This window comes from Gorilla gorilla, chromosome 11 (assembly GCF_029281585.2).
Source record: "Gorilla gorilla gorilla isolate KB3781 chromosome 11, NHGRI_mGorGor1-v2.1_pri, whole genome shotgun sequence".
Taxonomy (NCBI): domain Eukaryota; kingdom Metazoa; phylum Chordata; class Mammalia; order Primates; family Hominidae; genus Gorilla; species Gorilla gorilla.
Window position 1 is genome coordinate 88502663 of NC_073235.2, and position 25102 is coordinate 88527764.

The window sequence follows — 25102 nt, forward strand, 5'->3', positions numbered from 1 at the left end:
ACACTATTATTTTATTTAATCTTCTAAATGATATATGAGGTAAATACTATTATTAATCCCATCTCATCGATGAAGAAACTATTGTACACAGAAGGTAGGTAACTTGGACAAGGACACACTGCTAATAAGTGGCAGAATCAGCATATCTCTATGACACAGGATAAAATTAAATCTCTACCTAATGCCATAAAGAAAAATAAATTTTATGTCAATTAAAGATGCAAAACTGAAAAGCCCATTTTAGAAGAAAATATTAGAAAATATTTTGGTGAACAATTTTTTTTTTTGTTTTTTTTTTTTTAGCAATAGAGTCTCACTCTGTTGCCCAGGCTGGAGTGCAGTGGCCTGATCTCAGCTCACTGCAAGCTCCGCCTCCCGGGTTCACACCATTCTCCTGCCTCAGCCACCCGAGTAGCTGGGACTTCAGGCGCCCACCACCATGCCCGGCTAATATTTTATATTTTTAGTAGAGACGGGGTTTCACTGTGTTAACCAGGATGGTCTCGATCTCCTGACCTCGTGATCTGCCCGCCTCGGCCTCCCAAAGTGCTGGGATTACAGGCGTGAGCCACCGCACCCAGCTGTGAACAATTTTTAAGAAAATATTTTGTTTCATCCATGTCCCTACAAAGGACATGAACTTAAGGACAAAAAAACCAAACACCGCGTGTTCTCGCTCATAGGTGGGAATTGAACAATGAGAACACATGGACACAGGAAGGGGAACATCACACACCGGGGACTGTTGTGGGGTGGGGGGAGGGGGGAGGGATAGCATTAGGAGATATACCTAATGCTAAATGACGAGTTAATGGGTGCAGCACACCAACATGGCACATGTATACATATGTAACAAACTTGCATATTGTGCACATGTACCCTAAAACTTAAAGTATAATAATAATAAAATAAAAAAATTAAAAAAAATTTAAAAAAAAGAAAATGTTTTGTTCACAAAAGATTTCTTTACCAAGATACAAAAGGCACTGATCATTAAGAAAAAGATGGATTCATATGATGGCATTAAATACAAAAGCTTCTATACACCGACATCAAAATAAATGTATCAAATACATCACTAACACAGTAAAAAGGCATCCACAAACTGGGAAAAGATATTTATATGATCCCAAATTAGTATATACTAGGAAAGTCATAGTCATATTTAAAAATAATTCAGTACCAGTTATAATTAATAATAATGACTCTTAACCCCCCTTAAAATTTTTCTTCCTAGTCTTCCCATCCCTTTCAGGAGCTCCCTGACTTCCCCACGATGCAGCAGAGGACATCAAATCACCCTTAGCAAAATAGTGTTAGCTATTTTGAATATCATGAATAAATATATTTATCAGTCACTCATGTGACTAATAGAGAGAGGAGATACTAAAGGTAACTGCATGTATGATATTTTATTATGTCAAAAAACAATAGAGATTGGTATAAAGACAATGTCAAAATATTAACATGGTAGGTTCACATTTATTATGTTTTTGTACATTTGAAATCCATTTAGTTAAAAAGATTTAAAAATAAATGAGAAGTACATATTACCTATCAAAAATTAATACATGTTTCTAGGTTTTAACCCTGTAATCGGATTACCAAGGCAAAAAAAAAAAAAAAAAAAAAAAGCAACAAGCCATAGTTAAAACCCTGGTGTTCCAGAAAAGACTCCTCTCTTACTTTATTCCTCACCTCAGGGGCATCATTAACCTTTTTCTGCACAAACTCTTTTTCTCCTTTTTCCTTGAGTGAATTTACATGTTTGGTTTTATGCCTGGCTTGTTTTCTCTGCTCACCCGTGGATAATTGACGTTTGAGACTGTATTTGCTTCCTGAGGTTAACTCATCTACCTCCGGTATCCACTCTGTGCAATGTAGGCACAAATTCTGTGGTTCACCCTTTTACTAATTTGGCCCAAAAGGTGAGTTTAGGCAGCTGTTTTTGTCAGTTTTCTATTGCTATCCCAAAAATGTAGCCGTGTAAACAACACACATTTTAGTAATATATAACTCTGGGTTAGCAATTTATTTTGTGGTCAACTGTGTGGTTTTCTGCTGTCTGTGTCAGGGTCACTTATGTAACTGCAATGATATGGTGGATCAACTGCACATGGATGGTCTGAGATACCCTCATGTCTGGAGGCTGCAGCTGGCTGTCAGGTGGGCCATGTGTCTCCAGCAGACTGGCCTGGACTTTCTCACAAAGTGGCAGCTTTTCAAGAGATTAAGCTTCAACGTGTAAGCATTTGTAAAGCCTGTGCTTGTGTCACATTTACTGGTGTCCCATTTGCCAAAGTAAGTCATGTGGTCAAGCTCAGAGTCCCATATTAAGGGGTAATATAGCAGAACAAAGACACAGGAATTCAAGTGTGAATTGGATCTATTAACCTTTTAAAAGACAGTTGATTATGGTTTTTTATAAAGTCATTCCCTTTTCTGCTTTATTGTGCCACTCGGTAAGATGAAGGGTAAAGATGAAAGTGGGTAAATGGGTAAATCTGAGTAAATCTTTGATTTTTCACATGCATCATATTTCATTTTATGGGAAGTTTATTTAACACCAGTCAAGACCACCGCAAATTTGAATAGATCACTAAGCTAATTAACCAGAACATTCAGCTCTTTTAAAATCCTCATGCATTTACAGAAATATCTGAACTTCATCATAAATGTCAGCACATCTATAGTTGAAATTTCATATTTTTATCTGCAACTTGATACCCTATTTTAACTTTATTTTTATGTAATGAATAAGATGGTCAAGTTAAGTATTTAAATCTTTAAGCTATAAAGAATTGTTTTCATTTTGCCTTTTTTTGTGCTTTTAACCTGGAATAACATAGATATTTCTTTGAAACCATATTGGTACTTTTAAGTTTTCATTTTTCATTTAATGTGAGAAAACTAACAACTGGCTTTTCAGCATCATATGTTAAATTACTAGAGATTTGATAGTTATATATAGATTTTAAAGAATGATCCCATTCTTCATTATAAATAATTTCTCTTAAGAGATCTCACTTTAGAAGTCTGAATGGGTTTCTACAACTTAAATTTGTATTACTCTTTTAACGTTTTATCCCTAAAAAACACAAAAGGGTGGTTTTATCCCTAAGTTTAGCAAATGCTATTTTGGTAACAGACCATAAAATATAGCTTTTAAGTCCTCTAAAATCAATACTCCCATTCAACTGAAGAAGAAATTGTTTCTTTTTTATTTTTTTGAGTTGTTTTTTTCCTAACAACAGTGCCCTTAACTATTCAGCATTCACATCTGTGACTTAAACACAGCTTGCTATTTCACCTCACATAAAAAGAAAGCCAAAATGCTGAAATCAGACTGTTCAGGACTTTGAAGGAACACAAGCAGGTTACTTCTTTCTAAACAGAAAGGAACCTCAGCACAATAGCCTGACATTGCACATTGCCTGCTGATCTACAAGTTAGCCACATGTGAGGAACCAGTTGACCAAGACAAACTAAGGACACATACGGATGGATATGCTATACATCATGTGTCCGGAGAGATTTTTGCCAGTTATAGCATTTCTTTTAAAACATATGATGCTGGAGGATGTTATTATTTCTTCTGCACATATCTTACAAATTACAATTTAAGCACTGAAAAAAGAGACCTGCATTGTAAATTTAATAGTTGATTTACATGTTCCAATGGAGAAATAAAAGAACACATTCACTGATGTCTTAAATTAGCAAAACATTTCAATATCAATCATATTTTACTTTGAATTTCATGAAATAATATCTATCAAATAGCCACATGTATTAAGTGAACATTCATATCCACTGTGAAGGCTACTATAAGCATAATTTTCTGTTTCAAAGCACATAACAACTGACGGAGGGGAAAGTAGTACAGGCACCACCTCTTCCTTGGCAGGAGGCTAGCAACTTCCATCTAAAATTTGCTACAGAGATAATTGAAAGTTAATCCTAAGTATAAAACATTACCCCAAATTTAGGTATGTGGAAATAAGGATACAAATAACCTTTAGAATCTATTCTAAAGTTTACACAACCACAACAATATAAACATGGAATCTAGAGAAAGAAAAATAACATTACCCTTGTTCTGTTTTTATCAGATCACATAGGGTAGAGTGCTAAAGTGCAAAGAGAGGAGTGATGTAGATAGTGAAGGTGATGCTCAACAAGCCACTTATCTTATGAGTTGGAAACATTTTAATAGACAACTAGAGATAGGGGCAGTAGCTCCAAAGGATATAACTCTAACCACCAAGTAAAAGTTAAAAAGAGGAAGATTTTGAAGCCGTATAAAATAAAAACTTCAACTCAAAAGAGTTACTAATAAAGCAAGCTGCTTATATGGTAGTCAATCTTCCATCACTGAGAATTTTTTAAAAAGTGGAAAGATTATTTGTAGACAAGATTGCTACACTGAGCAGGAGTTTAGGGTATAGAACTATAAGTATATTTTTAATAATAAGAAAATATTGCAGGCATTTTTTTAAAGTGGAGTTACTTTTGTTTTATGTTTTCTGAATTTAACAAAGAATACTAATTTTACATCAACCCATAGGTAATATGAGTAATCAAATGTACTGGCAAAATAAACAATAACTTTAAAACATATGAACAAAGCATGTGCTCATATTAAAGAAATGTCTCTTGGGAATACAAACAAAATTACATTATTAGAAATTATCTCCTGTTGCTGTTCCCTAATTTCTAGGTAACATTCCTCAGACCCTGAATCTCTCCTCAAGCTTAGCTCAACTTTGGACCTTAAACCAGCTTGGTTCAAATTGTCAGTTACCAATAAACCTTAGATTTTCTTTCGTGGATTAACTGCTTCTTCCTTTATTAACAGAGCAATCCTATTATGTCAAACCAGACTTGTTCCAGATGGAATGGCATATTCTAGATATCCTAAAAAGTCATAAATGGTAAAATGAAAACAATAAAATAAGTTGGACATCATCTGAAATGACCTCTTTATTTTACAGATACTTTTGGAGGAATCCAACATACCAGAGGCGACCATAGAAAGCTTATCCTCGGGTAAGATTCTGAGATTGGATTACTCACCCACTGTATTAGTTTCCAGAAAAACAGAACCACATATATATATAAATTAAAGGAGAGAGAGAGAGAGACAGAGAGAGAGAGACCAACCTAAGTTTTACATATGGGGCAGAGAGACAGATTTATTATAAGGAATTGGTTCATGTGATTACGGAAACAGGCTAGTTCCAAGGATATGCAGAATAAGTCAGTAAGTTAGAGAACCAGGATAGCCAATGATTTAGTTCTAGTCTGAGTCTGAAGACCTGAAAACCGGAGAGCCAATTTTGTAGTTTCCATCCGAAGGCTGGCAGGCTTGAGACCCAAGGAGAGTTGATATTTTAGTTAGAGTCCAAAGGCAGAAAAAAAAAATTTCCAGTTCTAAGGGCAGTCAGGCAGGAAGAATTCTGTCTTAATTGGGAAAGTATTATCCTTTTTGTTCTATCCGGGCCCTCAACTAATTGGAAAAGGCCTATGCACACTACAGAGGATAATCTATTCTACTCAGTTTACAAATTTAAATGTTTATATACTATCTAAAAACACCTCCACAGAAACACTTAGAATAATGTTTAACCAAATATTTGGGCACCTCATGGCTTGGTAAAATTGACACATAAAAAGCATCACACCTGCCATATAGCAATAAGGAACCATTTTTTGTTCTGTTTTGTTTTAAGTGGAGTTGCAATCATTCCTGGAATATAGTAGCTTTAGAGTAAATAAGATCCTTGTTTTTGATGAATTGGGATGGCACACAGGTAGAAATGTGATAGCTTATCCAATATCCGTATTGTGTGACGGATATAGTGGCAATGATACTATTAGAAATGTGTAACTGTTAAGTGCAATTGATTCACTGAACAAAGAAACAGACAGCCTGAAATTAGCCAACCACCATCTAGGGTCAGGTTTGGAAGCCAAAAGTCCTCTATGGTGGTGTTTTTTTAAAAAAGCTTCATCTTCAGCAAGGAAACAGTAGATTAGTCTGAAAACTAGGCCAAGATTTGGTTGTGACTATAGCAGAATTGCAGAGAAATTTTAAATTAATAACCCTATCAACTTTCCTCTGCTGACATCAAAGCACTAATAAGAACTACTATAACATCTGGTTGATGCCCTTAAGAGCTTTGATTCTCTGATTCCCTGGAACCCTCTGATCCAGGGGTTCTAGCCAACTATACTCTTGCTAGAAGATAGCACCCTCCCTCGCCTGGAAATAATATAGAAGCTTTAGTTAGAATACATTTTGCGAGAATATATTTGTCCTGCTTAAGAAGTATCCTTCATGGCTTCTAAGCATCTAACTAGGTCTTTTCCAGCTGAGAAAGAAAGGGCTGCCCCAGCTTTGAGAAAAAATAAATTATTTGCCAAAAAGCCCCAGTGAAAACAGCTAAGGATTAGAACTTAGGAGTGATAGACTGGCTTAATAAAAGAGTGGATAAGACTTGGGTTTTTAAAAAATTGTTTCTTTATCCAGTATTAACTCTAAACAATTACTTGCAGACACTCCAATCTGAGAAGTATGGTAATGACAAGCTTAGACATTCACTGATGAGGATTGTGTTATCCAACCAAAGAAGGGAATCTAGAGCAGCCGAGCCATCTAAGCATGAGAGGATTCTAGATCAGGTGCTAGAGAAAGAAGATGAATTTCCATTGCAGCCTTGGTACCAATTACAGCAGGGTGACTGTAGTTTTTCTCACCAACCCTGTGATTTTAAATGTTTGTTTTTTAAAAGAAAGTAACCAGGTACCACTTTTAAGAAACAGTAATTAGATGTAGTTAATATAAGATGTAAATATGCAGAAAACAGAAACTGGACCCCTTCCTTACACCTTATACAAAAATTAATTCAAGATGGATTAAAGATTTAAATGTAAAACTTAAAACCATAAAAACCCTAGAAGAAAACCTAGGTAATACCATTCAGGACATAGGCATGGGCAAAAACTTCACGACTAAAACACCAAAAGCAATTGCAACAAAAGCCAAAATTGACAAATGGGATTTAATCAAACTAAAGAGCTTCTGCATAGCAAAATAAGCTATCATCAGAGTTGAACAGGCAACCTACAGCATGGGAGAAAATTTTCACAAGCCACCCATCCGACAAAGGTCTAATATCTAGAGTCTACAAGGAACTTAAACAAATTTACAAGAAAAGAAAAACCATCAAAAAGTGGGAAAAGGATATGAATAGACACTTCTCAAAAGAAGATACTGATGTGGCTGACAAACATATGAAAAAAAGCTCATCATCACTGATCATTAGAGAACTGCAAGTCAAAACCATAATGAGATACCATCTCACACCAGTTAGAATGGTGATCATTAAAAAATCAGGGAACGGTAGATGCTGGCGAGGGTATGGAGAAATAAGAATGCTTTTACATTGTTGGTTGGAGTGTAAATTAGTTCAACCATTGTGGAAAACAGTGTGGTGATTCCTCAAGGATCTAGAACCAGAAATACCATTTGACCCAGCAATCTCATTACTGGGTATATACCCAAAGGATTATAAATCACTCTACTATAAAGACACATGCACACGTATGTTTACTGCAGCACTATTTACAATAGCAAAGACTTGGAACCAACCCAAATGCCCATCAATGATAGACTGGATAAAAAAATATGTGGCACATATACACCATGGAATACTATGCATCCATAAAAAAGGATGAGTTCATGTCCTTTGCAGGGATGTGGATGAAGCTGGAAACCATCATTTTCAGCAAACTAACACAGGAACAGAAAACCAAACACTGCATGTTCTCACTCATAAGTGGGAGCTGAACAATGAGAACATATGGACACAGGAAGGGGAACATCACACACCAGGGCCTGTCAGTGGGTGGGGGTCAAGGAGAGGGAGAGCATTAGGACAAATACATAATGCATGTGGGGCTTAAAACCTAGATGACGGGTTGACAGGTGCAGCAAACCACCATGGCACATGTATACCTATGTAACAAACCTGCACGTTCTGCACATGTATCCCAGAACTTAAAGTAAAATTTGAAAAAAACAAAAGATGTAAACAGATCTGAGCAGTAGAAAGGCTAGACTATAGTCGATATTCTCAGGGGTCCACTTATCTCAAACCTTACCACAATCAGTGTGATCTGGACAAATTCTAGTTTAAAATGTCTGCATCTCTGTGATTAAGGCATGTTTCTGAAACTGGGGAAGGCCACTTTCTGGAAATGCAAAGGAATCACCACCACCAGAAGCAAACTCAATAAATGATTCTTGGGAGGTGGTTATAAATGTCTAATTATCCTCACCACTCAGGTGAGATATTCTTTTATTTTTTATAAGCTTTACTGAGGTGTAATTTACACAACTATTTTATGTAGAAAGATATAAATCATCTATTTAAAGTATGCAGTTTAAAGTTTATAATTTGAAAATTTTTGTTATAATCACAGATATGTGTTACCATCACTATAGTCAATTTTAGGACATTTTCATCAACTCAAAAATAAACTCTATACTAGTTAGCTGTCATTCTCTAATCTCCCAATCTACATGCCAGCTCTAAGAAATCACTAATTTACTTTCTGTCTCTATATATTTGCCTATTCTGGATATTTCCTATAAATTGAATCATATAATATGTCATTTTTGTGATTTACTTCTTTCACTTAGCATTAATGTCTTAAGATTCGTCCATGTTGTAGCATGTATCAGCACTTCATTCCTTATTATGGTTGGATAATATTTGTCTTTCATTTTACTTTTTGTTTCTATTTATCTCGCGTCTTTTTGTTCGATGCTGCTTTCATTGTTTTATTTTGATTGTTAATATTTTTTAATGCGATCATTAAATTTCTTTAATAACATCTTTAGGACAACTTTTGACTTATTTCTTTAGTGATTGTTCTACAGCTTATTATATACAATTGAATTTTGAACACGGGTTTGAACTACACAAGTCCACTTATACAAGTATTTATGACTGCCTCTTCTACCTCCCCTTTCACCTCTTCCTTCTCTACCATCCCTGAGACAGCAAGAACAACCCCTCCTCTTCCTCCTTCTCCTTAGCCTACTCAATGTCAAAACGTCAAAGATGAAGACATTTATGATGATCCACTTCAACTTAATGAATAGTAATATTTTTCTTCCTTATAATTTTCTTAATAACATTTTCTTTTATCTAGCTTACTTAATTGTAAAAATATAGTACTGTTTATGTTATTAATAAGGCTTCCAGTCAACAGTAGGCTATTAGTTAAGTTTTCAGGGAGTAAAAATTATAGGGGATTTTTTTACTGCATGTGGAGTCAGCACCCCTAACCCCTACATTGTTCAAGGGTCACCAGTACATGTTAATGTGTCCGAACCAGCTTCAGATGTGTACTAACTTAATTCCAGTGAGATATACAAATGTTACACCTACATAGCTCTATTCCCTTCTCCTGTCTTATAGTATTATTTGTTGTATATCTTACATCTATAAATATTACAAACCCAAAGATAGAATGTTATAAATGTTAATTTACATAACTTTATGTCTTTAAAAGAAACTAAAAGGATACCAAGTATATATTTACAGCTTTTCTTATATCAACCTTTCTATTTATCATTTCTCCATTTGTTCTGGTAGATTCCAGTTACCATCTGTTAGCGTTTATTACTCCAAAACGAATCCGTTCCCATTCACCATTTTTCTGCTGTTTTTATCCAATGTATTGCATTTCCGTACATTATAGGCGCAATAATAGATACATACATATTGTTTTATACAATTGCTTTCTAAGTAATGAAAAAGAAAAATATGCATTTATACTGTCTTTTGTAAGTGCATAATTATCTTCACTAATGCTTTTGTTTTTTCAAGTGACCATCTGAGGTCACTTACTTTCAAGCTAAAGAACTTCCTTTAGTACTTCTTATGAGTCTGATAACAACAAATTCTCTCCATTTTGGTTTATCTCCAAATGTCTATTTTTTCTTAATTTTTGGAAGATAGCTGTGCTAAGTATAGGCTTCCTGGTTGATAGTCTTTTTCATCCAAGTGGTTTGAATATGTTATCCCACTTTCGGCTGGTCTTCATTTTTTTCTGATGAGAAGTTAGCTATTAATTTTAATGGTCTATCTTTGTAAGCGACAAATTGTTTTTCTCTTGCTGCCTTCAAGATTTTCTCCTTGCCTTTGGCTTCTAGCATTTTTACTGTCACATATCTGTTTGTAGCTCTCTGTGTTTATCCTGCTCAGAGTTCACTGAACTTCCTGGATGTGTGGATTCTTGTTTTTCAGTAAATTTTGGAAGTTTTAAGCTATTATTTTTTTGAATATTTTTTCCTTCTTTGTCTCCTGATATTCTTAATATGCACGTATTGGTATGTTTAATAGTATTCAACCCTTCTCTGAGGATCTGTTTATTTTTCTTCATTTCTTTCCTCTGTGTTTTGAACTTGCATAATCTCTATCAATCTATCTTCAAGCTCAATAATTCTTTCTTCTGTCAATTTACGTCACCAAATTCAATGATACAATGTTATAAATATTAAGCACCACTAGTTAATTTTTCATTTCAGTTATTGTACTCTTCAGCTCCAGCATTTTATTTCCATTTGGTTCTTTCTATAAATCATTTTTATCTCTTTATTTTTATTCTCTATTTTATACCACATTGTCTTCATAGCTTCTTCTATTTATCATTTTTTAAATTTCTTTGAACATATTCATAATGATTACTTTGAAATCTTTGTGTGTTAAAATCTGACATCTGGTTACTCTCGCAGGTAGTTTTAAATGCCTGCTTTTTTTGGTGTTTGAGTCATACTTTTCTGTTTCTTTTTATGTCTCAAATTTTTTTGTTGAAAACTGGGCATTTTAAATGAATTATAACAACACTAGGTACTGGCCATCCCTCTTCTGAACTTATTACTGCTATTTGCTTATTAATTTGTTTAATGACTGTCTAGATTATTTTTGTGAAGTATCCTGGAACATAAACTGTTCCACAGATAAAGATATTCAAATCTGGGCTCCTTTGAGAGGTAGTTCTGGAGGCCAGTGGTTAAGATTTGTTGTGACTCAGGTGGATTCCAGCTGCTATTTCCTAGGTTCTGTCAGGCAAACTAACTGGCCTGCAGTCTAACACATACGTCTGATGAATCTACCAACTCCTTCCAATTGCCTTTCACAATTACCTCCACTGTTTCTAAGAGCACTTTTAGGCTTGAATTTCTTCAGCCTGGGTTACACATAAAGTGAGTTCCTTGGGGAAGAGATTAGTAGTTATTAGTTTTATGCTTTGCTTCTCTCCAGGCAAAATATCTGAGCTATGTCTCTGGATCTGGGAGTAGGGACAATGGTGCACTTCTCTATGAGTGACAGCTGCCACTTTAGGAGCTAAGTGCTTCATTAGGGTTGAGAAGGCACTCAGCAGCAGCCTCATATCTTGTCAGATTGCCTCTTCCATGGTGGGGCCACCACTTTATGAATCTGAGTCATGGAGACTGAGTCTTCAGTATTTTCAGTAGCTCCCTGCCTAAAGCATAACCTCTATACCATGAGTGGAGGTGGGCAGGAGAAGGGATTTCCTGCCTCTCAGGAACTCTCATCGAGAACTTAGGCTCAAGGGCAGGTAACTGGGGGAAGGATGAACCATCCTACTTCTCCAGAGATGAAAGCCCTCCTACAGTCCCACCAACACTAGTTCAACCATTGTGGAAGACAGTGTGGTGATTCCTCAGGGCTCTAGAACTAGAAATACCACTTGACCCAGCAATCCCATTACTGGGTATATACCCAAAGGATTATAAGTCATGATGCTATAAAGACACATGCACACGTATGTTTACTGTGGCACTATTCACAATAGCAAAGACTTGGAACCAACCCAAATGTCCAACAATGATAGACTGGATTAAGAAAATGTGGCACATATACACCATGGAATACTATGCAGCCATAAAAAAGGATGAGTTCATGTCCTTTGTAGGGACATGGATAAAGTTGGAAACCATCATCCTCAGCAAACTATCGCAAGGAGAAAAAACCAAACACCGCATGTTCTCACTCATAGGTGGGAATTGAACAATGAGAACACTTGGACAAAGGAAGAGGAACTTCACACACCAGGGCCTGTTGTGGGTGGGGGGGAGTGGGGAGGGATAGCATTAGGAGATATACCTAATGTAAATGATGAGTTAATGGGTGCAGCACACCAACGTGGCACATGTACACATATGTAACAAACCTGCACGTGGTGCACATGTACCCTAGAACTTAAAGTATAATAATAATAATATATATATAAAGAAAGCCCTCTTACTGGGAGCTGAGAGGAGAAGGAGACCTGTGTTTTTGGCTGAAATAGTCTGGAGTAGTTTCTTTCTTGATGATTTGGGAGAAGGGAGGAAGAGAGTGAGTCTCTATGCAAATACCAGATTCTCACCATTCTTACCAATTTTTAGTAGATTTTAATTAGTAAATATTTATTTTCTCTATACCTTTGGGATCATTTCCCAAAGACTTAAAAGAGTGGGTTTTTAATAAACAATTTTTACCAGTTTCACTTGGGAACGGGTCCACAAAACTCCCATTGTCATACTGGAAGTACACCCTCCAAGTGGTATACTTCTGAGGCATGTGTTCCATACCAATTTCTGATACAGGTCCAACTGACCACAGGGTTAGTACACTTTAACTGCCACCTTCTGTTAGCTGCTTTCCCTACCCGGCATCACTTCTGTACTCTTCTATTAATGTACTTCGAAACCCTCAAATAAACTCCTTGCTCCTGAATCCTTATCTCAGAATTGGCATTTGAATGATGCTAACCTGAGATCTCAAAAATAATCTTTAATCTTTTGACTTCTGCAATTAAACACTTAGAGATATAGAGATTGAATGAATAGTCGGTAGAATACAATATGAGAACCTGGAAAGGGGATGGGATCCAGAACACGGTGCTAAGATTAGGTTTATATAAGAGAAGGGATACTTCCTCCCTTAAAGCAGGACAGCAGGAGGAAGAAAGAGAGAATGGATGAAAATGCAAGCATATGTATGCATTTGGTAGCAAGATTTTCACTATTGAGATGACTTTCCACTAGAGTCTTTATACTACCTAATGTCCTTTAGCTTCACGGAATGCCTAAACACCCTAAAGATATGCTTGCTTGCTAAAATACACAAAAGATGAGCCTAAGGCTTCCTTTCCTTTAAAGCCCCTTTGGATGCCTCTGCTGAAGTTTGCCTGAGACTTCTCCTCATTATTGTACTCAAGTCTAATTTAGCATGAGTGTCTCATTTATTGTTTCAATATGTTAGTATACACAATAGGACTATGATCCAATCTTTTAGAACTGAAAACTCTTTCTCCTTCTTTGGATGCCCTTCTATCTCTGCACTGATCCATTAGCATTGATTTTAAAGATGAGCTCTCAAAGGACTAATTTACTTATATTTCTTATGTGAAGTTTCCTGCTGTAAATCTACATATTCACTGAAAATCTGATGAAAAAGACAGGTCCTGGAGAGGTTAAGAAATGGGAGAGCATATTCAGTTAGAGATGCTGAATATACTCTTCCTTTTAAAAACCAAATCTTTCTTTCTTCAAGAAAGACTCAACACATAAGATAGATTTGGACTTTAAAATGGACCTTGAATGATGAGCAAAGCAAGCAAAAAGCTGAAACGGTGGTTTAGGTAAAAGGAAATGACAAATCACAAAGCACTAAATATGTTTGAGGAATTACAAGTTTAACAAGATAGATTTCATAAAGTTTAAAGAGAAAATTCAGAGAGATAGGTTTGAAACGTTATGAAAGGCCTTAACAAAACAGTGTGCTTAATTTGATAGACAATGGAGGAGTATAAAAAAGTTAATTTAGAAGTTTGTCTTATTTAAGCCAGGCTTTAACAAACGCTATACAAAATTATGTAGTTTTGTCTACATTCTTTGTAATACCTACTGTATCACTGTAACCATTAATTTAGACATGGGGTTTTTCATATAGTCATCTTGGAATCTGTGTATCTTTTTACTTCGTAACACCTCAAAACTCATTATGATAACAGGCAACACATTTTCAGATACTATTATCATTCCTGTTTCCTCACTATGTTTAGTTAGTCCTGAAAGCATGCCTGCCTATTTTATGTGAAGTGCTTTTCTTCCTTTTGCTATTCAGCCTCCAGTTCGGAACTCTGGTATTATCTTTCTGCTTGGATGAATATCCCTGTGTAGCTGCTTTAAAAAAAAGAGAGAGAGAGAGAAACCATACTGATACCTAATGGAGAGACTGCATTCTTGAATTTCATTATTAGAGACGTAACCACCAAATTGACTTTAAATGTGAGATGCAGGTGTCCACAAATGTAACTTTCCAAGTTGTAATCAAAATCTTACATTTAACTTACTATTGCCTCTCTATAAAAAATTCATTTTTGTGGTTTTTATATATGCTTTATCCTCACAATAATTTGGTTAAAATATATAAAAATATATAATATTATACATATCCAACTATGTGAACATATATTTGGATATAATATTTGGTATGTATATTTAGTAAAAAATATGAAGATATATTTTGTAAATCTATATATGTGTGTGTGTATATATATATATGGGGCTATACCTAATAAATACATTGTCCTGCCCATTTTACCAAAATAAACACAACATTTTATACACACACATATATAGAGAGAGAGAGAGACAGAGACAGAGACAGAGACAGAGACAGAGACAGAGGAGAGGTCCTTGTAAAATAGTAGAAAATGCACCTGATTTGGAAGCTCAAAATCTGTGTTCAAATTTCAGTTCTTGAAGTTGAATAATTGATCTCTTGAGCTTTTAGAGTGTCTGTATGTCTGCAAAAGAAAGATATCATGAGAATTATATATAAGACATGCCAAGTATATGCATATGTTAAATATAATATATTGTATAATTACATATATAATTATACAATGGAAATAAAGATGTTTAGAATAATTCTTGTAATATTAGCAGGTAACTAAAGAATAATGATACTTTGACATTTTTGTCTTTAGCATAATTGCAATCATTTGAGTCTGCCACTATATTTTACCCATTTTAATTCTGAAACGTAATAAATACTTCACATTCATCAAGAATACCAGACATACTAGATAAAAAACTATGGCCAGCAAAAAAGACGTTTCTCATATTTAAATGGCTATGAATACTTGGAGGTGTGAGATCTGCCATAAATTCTAATTTCAGTTCTGTCACTTGGTTCATAATACATGCAATCTATATCAACACATAATATCTATATCAATCTATTTTCTACTTCAATATTTAAAAATCCAAAGTTAAAAGTTGGCCCTAAAATGAAAGTCATGTTTCATATAACCATAATATTACCTAATAGAAAACCATTACTAAGTTGAGGCATAGAAATAGTTGAATTCTGTTTCAGTCATTACAGTGATAAATTGTAAATGCAAACCACTTATTCTGTTCTTATCTGTAAAACAGAAAAGAGGACATCTACATATGCTCAAGGTCTAAAATTCGGTGGTTTTATAATCTTCTAATTCTATTAATTTCCTAATAAATAATTTAAAATATAAACTAGTTTCAAAATACTTATGTTTCAAATAATGCAGGAAGCATTTTCAGTTTTCTACGTTCATCAAAGATGAGGCTTACCTTTCTTGGGCTGGCATCATATTTCAGATATGGCATGTCATATTCAACAACTTAAAGATGGCTGGGCGTGATGGTTCACACCTGTAATCCCAGCACTTTGGGAGGCCAAGGAGGGCAGATCATGAGGTCAGGAGTTCGAGACCAGCCTGATCAACATGGCAAAACCCCATCTCTACTAAAAATACAAAAATTAGCCAGGTGTGGTGGCGTGTGCCTGTAATCCCAGCTACTCAGGAGGCCGAGGCAGGAGAATCGCTTGAACCCGAGAGGCGTAGGTTGCAGTGAGTCGAGATCATGCCACTGCACTCCAGCCTGGGCAACAGAGCGAGACTCCATCTCAAAAAACAAAAAACAAACAACAATAACAACAACAACAAAACTTAAAGACTAGAGGGGTTAAAATATGGAAGGAAATGATATGTTTTAAAGAAAAAGACAAAATAATAAACAAAAGCATTTAATATCTACTTTATGAGTAGAAGAGAAGACTGGTCTATTTTCTAGTGAAGAAATGGTCACTGTGAGCAAAGCTTCTTTCATTCCACATTGCCTTTCTCAAGATTTGTATCATTACATGTTTGCAATGCACTGTAATGTTGCAGTCATTGTTACGAATAATTACAAAGTGAGATGAGTATTTTATGAAACTGTTACAGAGAATGAATCAGTGGGGGAAATTAAAAATAAAAGAGCCTAGATGTCTTCACAGCAGAAAGTCAGTTACCTATGCTCCTCTTCAGCTTCTATTATAAAATGTTTTTAGTGCTCAGAACCTCGGCTTTAATGATGTTTATTTCTTTCTCCATTTTTCACAATGTGACCAAAAACTGCACCATCATTAACAAATCATCGATTCCACATCCCCTTCTCTGACTCACTCTTTTCTATTTTTCCAGCACACTTAATCAAACTTCTCAATTATAACATTTACCATTGAGAAGCTTCATGCACTTGCCCCTCTCCCATAATCCTCAGTGTGTTTTCAGCTTTCTTCTTTTCCTGCTTAAGTTCCAGAGACAATCATTAAAATCATTTTGTTATCAATGTCTTTAATTTCTATGTCACTCTCTCCATCCCTTCTTGCATGTTGGTCAAGATCCTACTAATTTCCTTTGAGCTTACATCCTGCCAATTGAGGGTTGTTAGATAAAATCACATAGATTGGCATTATATATTCCTAACAGTATTAATTGAGTAGTCAACAATGTCCATCAATCTTACTCTATTTTCATATGGTGCTTAAATATTTATATCAATGACTTTTTAATGCATTTTCCACACTAATCAAACCTCTCACTCCCTTCATCTTTTCATCACACTTTTTAGCTGATGACCTCAATTACTATTTTGTAAAATCTTGAAGCCATCAGATAAGAACTCATCTCATCACCAAACTGTAAACTTAACCTGAACAGTCACCAATACTCTCTTTATTCACTCTTGTTATAATTGATGTCAGAGTTTGGTTTCCCTTCTTCTATAATCCTAGCACTCTTATTGTATTTGGGATCCTATCTTACTCATTTTTTAGTCACATCCATCGACTATATCTTCCCTTTCTACACATTGTTGCACGTGAGTATTCAAACATTCTCTGGCATCTCTCATATTAAAGAAAAATAAATCTCTCCTTGAATCCCAAATTACTTTCCATATGCTATAATATTTTCTTTTTCATTTCAAGTCAAATTTATTGGGAAGAATCTTTATATATGCTACTTTATCTCCTAAGCCCATGTTGAATCTGAACTGACTCTCCCTCTGGCTTCTACCTTTGCCATTATATCAAAACTGCTCCTACCAAAGACACCAAAAATATATTCTGCCCACCCCAACCTTTCTTGAATAATTGGATAATTCCTATTCAAGTCTCATATTTTGTTTCCTCAATGATACCTTAATAATTAATTAAATTATGCTGTCACAGTACTCTGTATTTATTCTTCTTAGCATATATCAACATAGATTATAATTCAATACTTATTTTGTTGTTGCTCAAAGGCACATCACTCTATGGTAGTACAATTAAATAAAAATTCTGACCAAGAAGCATTACTAAGTACTGAGAGTAACACTATCAATACATAGCAAAACTTATCAAAAGAAATCTGCTTATTGCAACTCCTCCCCTAAAGATTCATTCAACAGTGTGATGGCTCTAATCCCTTTTTCACTTTTCTCTGCCTAAAACAATCTGAATTGTACCTCCACCTAATCAACTATCCTCTTCATTTCTTACTCAATTATCTCGCTACCTCTTTATTATATATAGAAATCTAGTCTTTTTCAGCAGCATTCAAAAAATGTCTTCTAAGAAGGATAGAGACCTTGTATCCTTCTATAAATGGGAAAGGGTTATAAACTCTTCAGTAATGTTTAATTTATAACCTTACTACTTACTTAGTCCCTATCTTTCTTAGATCTCTTACCTATAATTGAGGGAGTGAATGAGTGAATAAATATTTGAAAAAGAAATTGGTAATGACATCGTGATTCACTGACAACATGCCAAGAAAGAAGAATGAAAATTGTTAGAATTAAATATTTGTGTTATTTTAAGGTTCTGAAACTCTGCCCTTTCTTTTAGAGGTCTAAGTCATTAGATCCCAATATCTTTATTTAATTTTTATATGGTAGAGATCTAGGAAGAACATAATTGTGACATGTCATATAATTACTTCCTGATTTGATGTGCCATTTTAATTAATTTGGGGTTAAGTTCCCGTACTATAGGATAAAATGGTGGGGTTCATGTTATCTCTTTAATTTTCCCATTACTCTGGAGAGGAGAAGGGAGAGTACTTAAGCTTTTCATATTAAAGTTTCTAAGCTGATAAAAATTCAAGGTTAGCACAGATTTTGTGTGGTTCAAGTAAGACACACACTATCTGAGGAATATTTAGGTGATCAAATATATTTTTAGAACTGTCTCAGAGTTTTTTTTTCTCTGACAAAATAATACAGTTTCTAGGAAACCACTGAAAGACTATTTTTTTAGTTAGCTTCATGATGAGAATATTTTAAAAACCATCAGTACGTATTTTTTACTGAAACATTTCTCTATTCAAAACAAGCAGATGCACTCTGACTCAATATCAACCTCAAAATCATTACTGTTTATATCCAAGATTATCAAGTGGCTAAACTTATATCTGCCTGCTTTTTGTCAACACTTCCTCCTCAGCTGGCCAAGTGCACAGTGAATTTGTTTGACATCATTTGGCACACGAATTCTCCAAGTTTAATTCTTCAGGCCAGCACAGTTGCAAGTTTCTTTAGTCCTTCCCCTCCTCTGGATTATTCCAGAACACCTCCCCTTTTAAAAGGGGAACTGCTGCCCAATTATCTAGGGCACAGCTCTCTATGCATAAATCTCTAGTAAGGTACACATGGATTTTTCTCTCCCCAAAATAACTTCTTGAGAATTTCATGCCCCAGGGAATAATGAAGAAAATGTGATTCAGTTCCATTTCCACTTAATGACATATATTAACTTTGTAATGAATTCATAAACTTAAGTAACTAATTATTCTAAACCAGGAGTTAGCAAACTTTTTCCATAAAGAGCCAAATAGTAAACATTGTTGGCATTGTGAGCCATACGATCCCTTTCACAACTATTCAACTCTACCACTGTAGCTCAAGAACAGCCATAAACAATTCATTAAAGGATGAGTGTGACTGTGTAACAATAAACTCCATTTACAAAACAAATGGTGTGCCAGGTTTGACCCATAGGCCATAGTTTTCTGACCCCTCTTCAAAACTAACTATTAACATGTAGGGAGCAAACTGGCATAAATGAAAAAACACGGTTATTGAAGTCAAGCCAACATGTATTCATATCCCGGCTCCAGCAATTTATATAATTTGGGATAAATGATAAGACCTATTTAAATCTTCTTTGTCATCTGTTAAAGGAAATTGTATCTCCCATCCCACACACGTTCTATGAATATTAGATGAGAAAAAATGTTTATAAAAAGTTTTAACAGAAATTTTTACAACAATGGACATAAAAATAACATTGCTATTTATGTGAATAATAACCATTATTTCAAATTCTATGAAACTTACCTCAGATTCAGTTTCATGCTTGACTGAGAATGGCTTGTCCTTATATACACTAGATACTTTAAAAACTGTGCTAGTAAGTGAAATGCAAGAAACACATGATTTTAGTTAACTATTTGAGCAGTAATTGTCAATCTGTAACTTGGGCATGACAAAAAAGTTTCATTTAAAAATCTACTATACTTTTTATTCTTCAAATCTAGACTCACAGGTTATTATCATTTTAATCTTGAAACTCCATCTTAATTAGTAATATAGTTGACATCCAATATAATTTTGCTAGATTTCAATAATATAATTAGTCATTGAGATAATCTTCATAGTGAACATAATTAAATTATTTACAAAATTAGTTTGGTTTACAATATTTGTAACAGTCTTCAAACGTGCATTTGGTTATTCTGACTACATACTAATGTCACAATTTTATCACAGTTTTATCATGTTAACATTTTCAAATTTCCTACTTTAAATTTTATAGGGAACCGAAAATGAGCCCATATAGCCAAGACAATCCTAAGCAAAAAGAACAAAGCTGGAGGCATCACACTGCCTGACTTTTCAAACTATACTACAAGGCTACAGTAACCAAAACAGCACAGTACTAGTAGCAAAGCAGATATGGAAGAGAACGGAGGCCCCAGAAATAACACCACACATCTACAGCCATCTGATCTTTGACAAACCTGACAAAAACAAGCAATGGGGAAAGGATTCTCTATTTAATAAATGGTGTAGGGAAAACTGTCTAGCCATATACCGAAAGCTGAAACTGGACCCCTTCCTTACACCTTATACAAAAATTAACTCAAGATGGATTAAAGATTTAAATGTAAAACTTAAAACCATAAAAACCCTAGAAGAAAACTTAGACAATACCATTTAGGACATTGGCATGGGCAAAGACTTCATGACTAAAACATCAAAAGCAATTGCAACAAAAGCCAAAATTGACAAATGGGATCTAATTAAACTCAAGAGCTTCTGCACAGCAAAAGAAACTATCATCAGAGGGAACAGGCAACCTATAGAATGGGAGAAAATTTTTGCAATCTATTTATCTGACAAAGGGCTAATATCCAGAATCTACAAGGAACTTAAACAAATTTACAAGAAAAAAAAAACACCATCAAAAAGTGGGCAAAGAATATGAACAGACACTTTTCAAAAGAATACATTTATGCGGCCAACAAACATGAAAAAAAGTTCATCATCATTGGTTTTTAGAGAAATGCAAATCAAAATCACAGTGAGATACCATCTCACGCCAGACAGAATGGCGATCATTTAAAAGTCAGGAAACAACAGATGCTGGAGAGGATGTGGAGAAATAGGAATGCTTTTACACTGTTGGTGGGAGTGTAAATTAATTCAACCATTGTGGATCACAGTGTGGCAATTCCTCAAGGATCTACAACCAGAAATACCATTTGACCCAGCAATCCCATTACTGGGTATATATCCAAAGGATTATAAATCATTCTACTATAAAGGCATATGCACACATATGTTTATTGCAGCACTATTCACAATAGCAAAGACTTGGAACCAACCCAAATGCCTATCAATGATAGACTGGATAAAGAAAATGTGGCACATATACACCATGGAATACTATGCGGCCATAAAAAAGAATGAGTTCATGTCCTTTGCAGGGACATGAATGAAGTTGGAAACCATAATTCTCAACAAAGTAACACATGAACAGAATACCAAACACTGCATGTTCTCACTCATAACTGGGAGTTGAACAACGAGAACATATGGGCAGAAGGAGTGGAACATCACACACTGGGGTCTGTTGGGGAGTGGGGGGTTAGGGGAGGGATTGCATTAGGAGAAATATCTAATGCAGATGACAGGTTGATAGGTGCAGCAAACCACCATGGCACTATGTAACAAACCTGCACGTTCTACATATGTATCCCAGAACTTAACATGTAATAAAAAAAATTAAAAATAAGAACAGTAATAGAAGCAATCATTAATAAAATCTATTTAGCCTGTATCTTAACAGCTAAGCAAAATGAGAACATTAATAAAAGTTGCTTACATTATGTTTTACATAAACATATGTAACTTACATTCGCTGAATTTTTTTCAGATAAAGAACAACAACTCAAAGTAATTGTATGCATGCATAAAAGACAGACATCACAACAGGAAAATCTATACACATTCATGCATTGCTTAACAATGAGGATATATTCTGAGAAATGCATCATTAGGCAATTTTGTTATTGTGAGAACATCATAGAGTGTACTCACACAAACCTAGATGGGAGAGGCTACTACTGTATGTACAGCCTGTTGCTCCTAGGCTACAAACCTATACAGCATGTTACTATACCAAAACTGTAGGTAATTGTAATAAAAAGGTAAGTATTTATGTTTCTAAACATAGAAAAGATACAGAAAAAATACAGTATAAAAGGTTTTAAAATGATACAACTGTATAGAGGCTTTACTATGAATGGAATTTGCGGGACTAGAAGTTGCTCTGGGTGAGTCTGTGAGTGAGTAAATGTGAAGGCCTAGGACATTACTGCACACTATCGTAGACTTTATAAACATTGTACACTTAGGCTACACTAAATTAATTTTTTAAATGTCTTCACAAAAATAAATTAACCTTAGCTTTCAGTAATTTTTTTTACTTTACAAACTTTTTAACTTTCTTAGCTTTTCTACTGTTTTTCATAACACTTAGAAGACAAACACATTGTACAGCTGTAAAAAAAATTTCTTTATATTTTTATTCTATAAGCTCTTTTCAATTTAAAAAATATTTTTAATTTTTAAACCTTATTTTAAACTAAGACACACACACTAGCCTAGGCTTGCACAGAGTCAGGATCATCAATATCACTCTCTTCCACCTCCACCTCTTGTTCCACTGGAAGGTCTTTAGGGGCAATAACGCTCATGAAGTTGTCATCTCCTAGGATAATAATACTTTCTTCAGGATTACCTCCTGAAAGACCTGCCTGAGACTGTTTTACAGTTAACTTTTTAAAAATGTACTTACTATACTGTACTTTTTGTCATTATTTTAGAGCGTTCTCCTTATTAAAAAATAAGAGGGCACACTTGTTTCTTGCCTATGATAGTAAAGATAATGTCTTCCTCTGGAACAAAGATAGGACAGATTTTCTAGCAGTACCTTACATGATTTTGAGTTTCCTAAGCCCTGGATTCCACAGCTGTCCCACAAATCTATTGTGTGTCCACTTGAGTTCACTTCTGCATTGCCCCCTATGGGACTTGTCAGGAGAGGAAGCAAAGGAAGTGCAGTGAACATAAAGCTCTTTGCAGGCCACGGTTACATAGGTAATAAAGTTGTCTTTAACCCAGGAATGTCATGTCTTCTACTAGCATCTATGAAACTGTAAAAGGCTAATTCATTAGTTTGAAAGCAGGGTAAAATCTGAAAATCATTTTTTTGACATAGGCAGATTATAGTCTTTCTTTAAAGCCTGGTAATTTTGTATTAAATCCTAAATTAAGTAATACATTGTTCAGTGCTATATTAAAGTATTTCCTTTAAATAATTTTTGTTTGTGAAGTTTTCCAGTTAAGTTTCTTGGAATGTGTTGTATTTGTACATCCATCAAGGTGATGCCCTTCAGAAGACTCTATAGAATACAGATTACAAACTCTTCTCTGGTTGATGGCAACTTTATGTCTAGCCCTGTGTGAGCTCTGGAAGTTGTGTAATCTACCTCTTACTATTAAATTTTTCACTTGAGTTCAGTGGTTTCCGCTGAAGTATGTGAATATTAGTACTCAGGAAAAGACTAAAAAGGATTCCTCTACATATCTCCAGAATCTCTCTGGGCAGCTACCATCTTTCTAGTCCCTTACCCATGAATTCTAGTCGCTTTCACTCAGGGATACCACCTGTGTGTTCTGTTTCCTCAACTCAGAGAGACCACCAGCCTATGTTTAGGCTCCCCTCCTCACTCTGTGACCCACAAACTTCTTCCAGGCAATACAAAATGGGGAGAATCACAAGGCTCATTTCTTTTTTCTTTTCTGTCAGGGAATATGATCCCTGTGCTTCTGGTTGTCCAATGTTTAAAATCCATTGTTTTGTATATTTTGCTCAGTTTTTTAGTTATATACAGCAGAAGAGTAAATTGAGTCTCCATTACACTATCATTACCAACAGTGGAAGTATACTTGCATTTTTAGAGTTTAAAAAACAATTTTGTTTCTATAGAAATAGCTTTAGATATAGAAAATTGAATCATTTCCAAAAAATAAAGAATGGAAGACAGTATAAGGAAAAAAACACAATTCTATGTGGGTTTTTTTCTAATTTTTAATTGCCATTAAAATGGTAGGTGCTTTGTGGATAAATAGACTCAGTGATCACAATACTGTAAATAATACAAGTAATCATAACAAAGTAACATTCTTCTATTATTATTATTATTATTTTTTATTATTATACTTTAAGTTTTAGGGTACATGTGCACAATCTGCAGGTTAGTTACATATGTATACATGTGCCATGCTGGTGGGCTGCACCCACTAACTCGTCATCTAGCATTAGGTATATCTCCCAATGCTATCCCTCCCCCCGCCACCCCACAACAGTCCCCAGAGTGTGATGTTCCCCTTCCTGTGTCCATGTGTTCTCATTGTTCGATTCCCACCTATGAGTGAGAATATGTGGTGTTTGGTTTTTTGTTCTTGCAATACTTTACTGAGAATGATGATTTCCAATTTCATCCATGTCCCTACAAAGGACATGAACTCATCATTTTTTATGGCTGCATAGTATTCCATGGTGTATATGTGCCACATTTTCTTAATCCAGTCTATCATTGTTGGACATTTGGGTTGGTTCCAAGTCTTTGCTATTGTGAATAGTGCCTCAATAAACATACGTGTGCATGTGTCTTTATAGCAGCATGATTTATAGTCCTTTGGGTATATGCCCAGTAATGGGATGGCTGGGTCAAATGGTATTTCTAGTTCTAGATCCCTGAGGAATTGCCACACTGACTTCCACAATGGTTGAACCATTTTACAGTCCCACCAACAGTGTAAAAGTGTTCCTATTTCTCCACATCCTCTCGAGCACCTGTTGTTTTCTGACTTTTTAATGATTGCCATTCTAACTGGTGTGAGATGATATCTCACTGTGGTTTTGATTTGCATTTCTCTGATGGCCAGTGATGGTGAGCATTTTTTCATGTGTTTTTTGGCTGCATAAATATCTTCTTGTAAGAAGTGTTTGTTCATGTCCTTCGCCAACTTTTTGATGGGGTTGTTTGTTTTTTTCTTGTAAATTTGTTTGAGTTCATGGTAGAT

General features: G+C 35.0%; 1 long non-coding RNA gene across 3 annotated transcripts in view; it reads right to left on the reverse strand.

Moving 5' to 3' along the window:
* The window catches only part of LOC129532138 (uncharacterized), a 439616-nt gene that overhangs the window by 38376 nt on the left and 376138 nt on the right, over positions 1 to 25102 (reverse strand). For all 3 annotated transcript variants that reach the window (XR_008677770.2, XR_008677769.2, XR_010129647.1), the window contains one exon: positions 14812 to 14898. This is a non-coding gene — a long non-coding RNA (uncharacterized lncRNA). The remainder of the gene's footprint in view (positions 1 to 14811; positions 14899 to 25102) is intronic.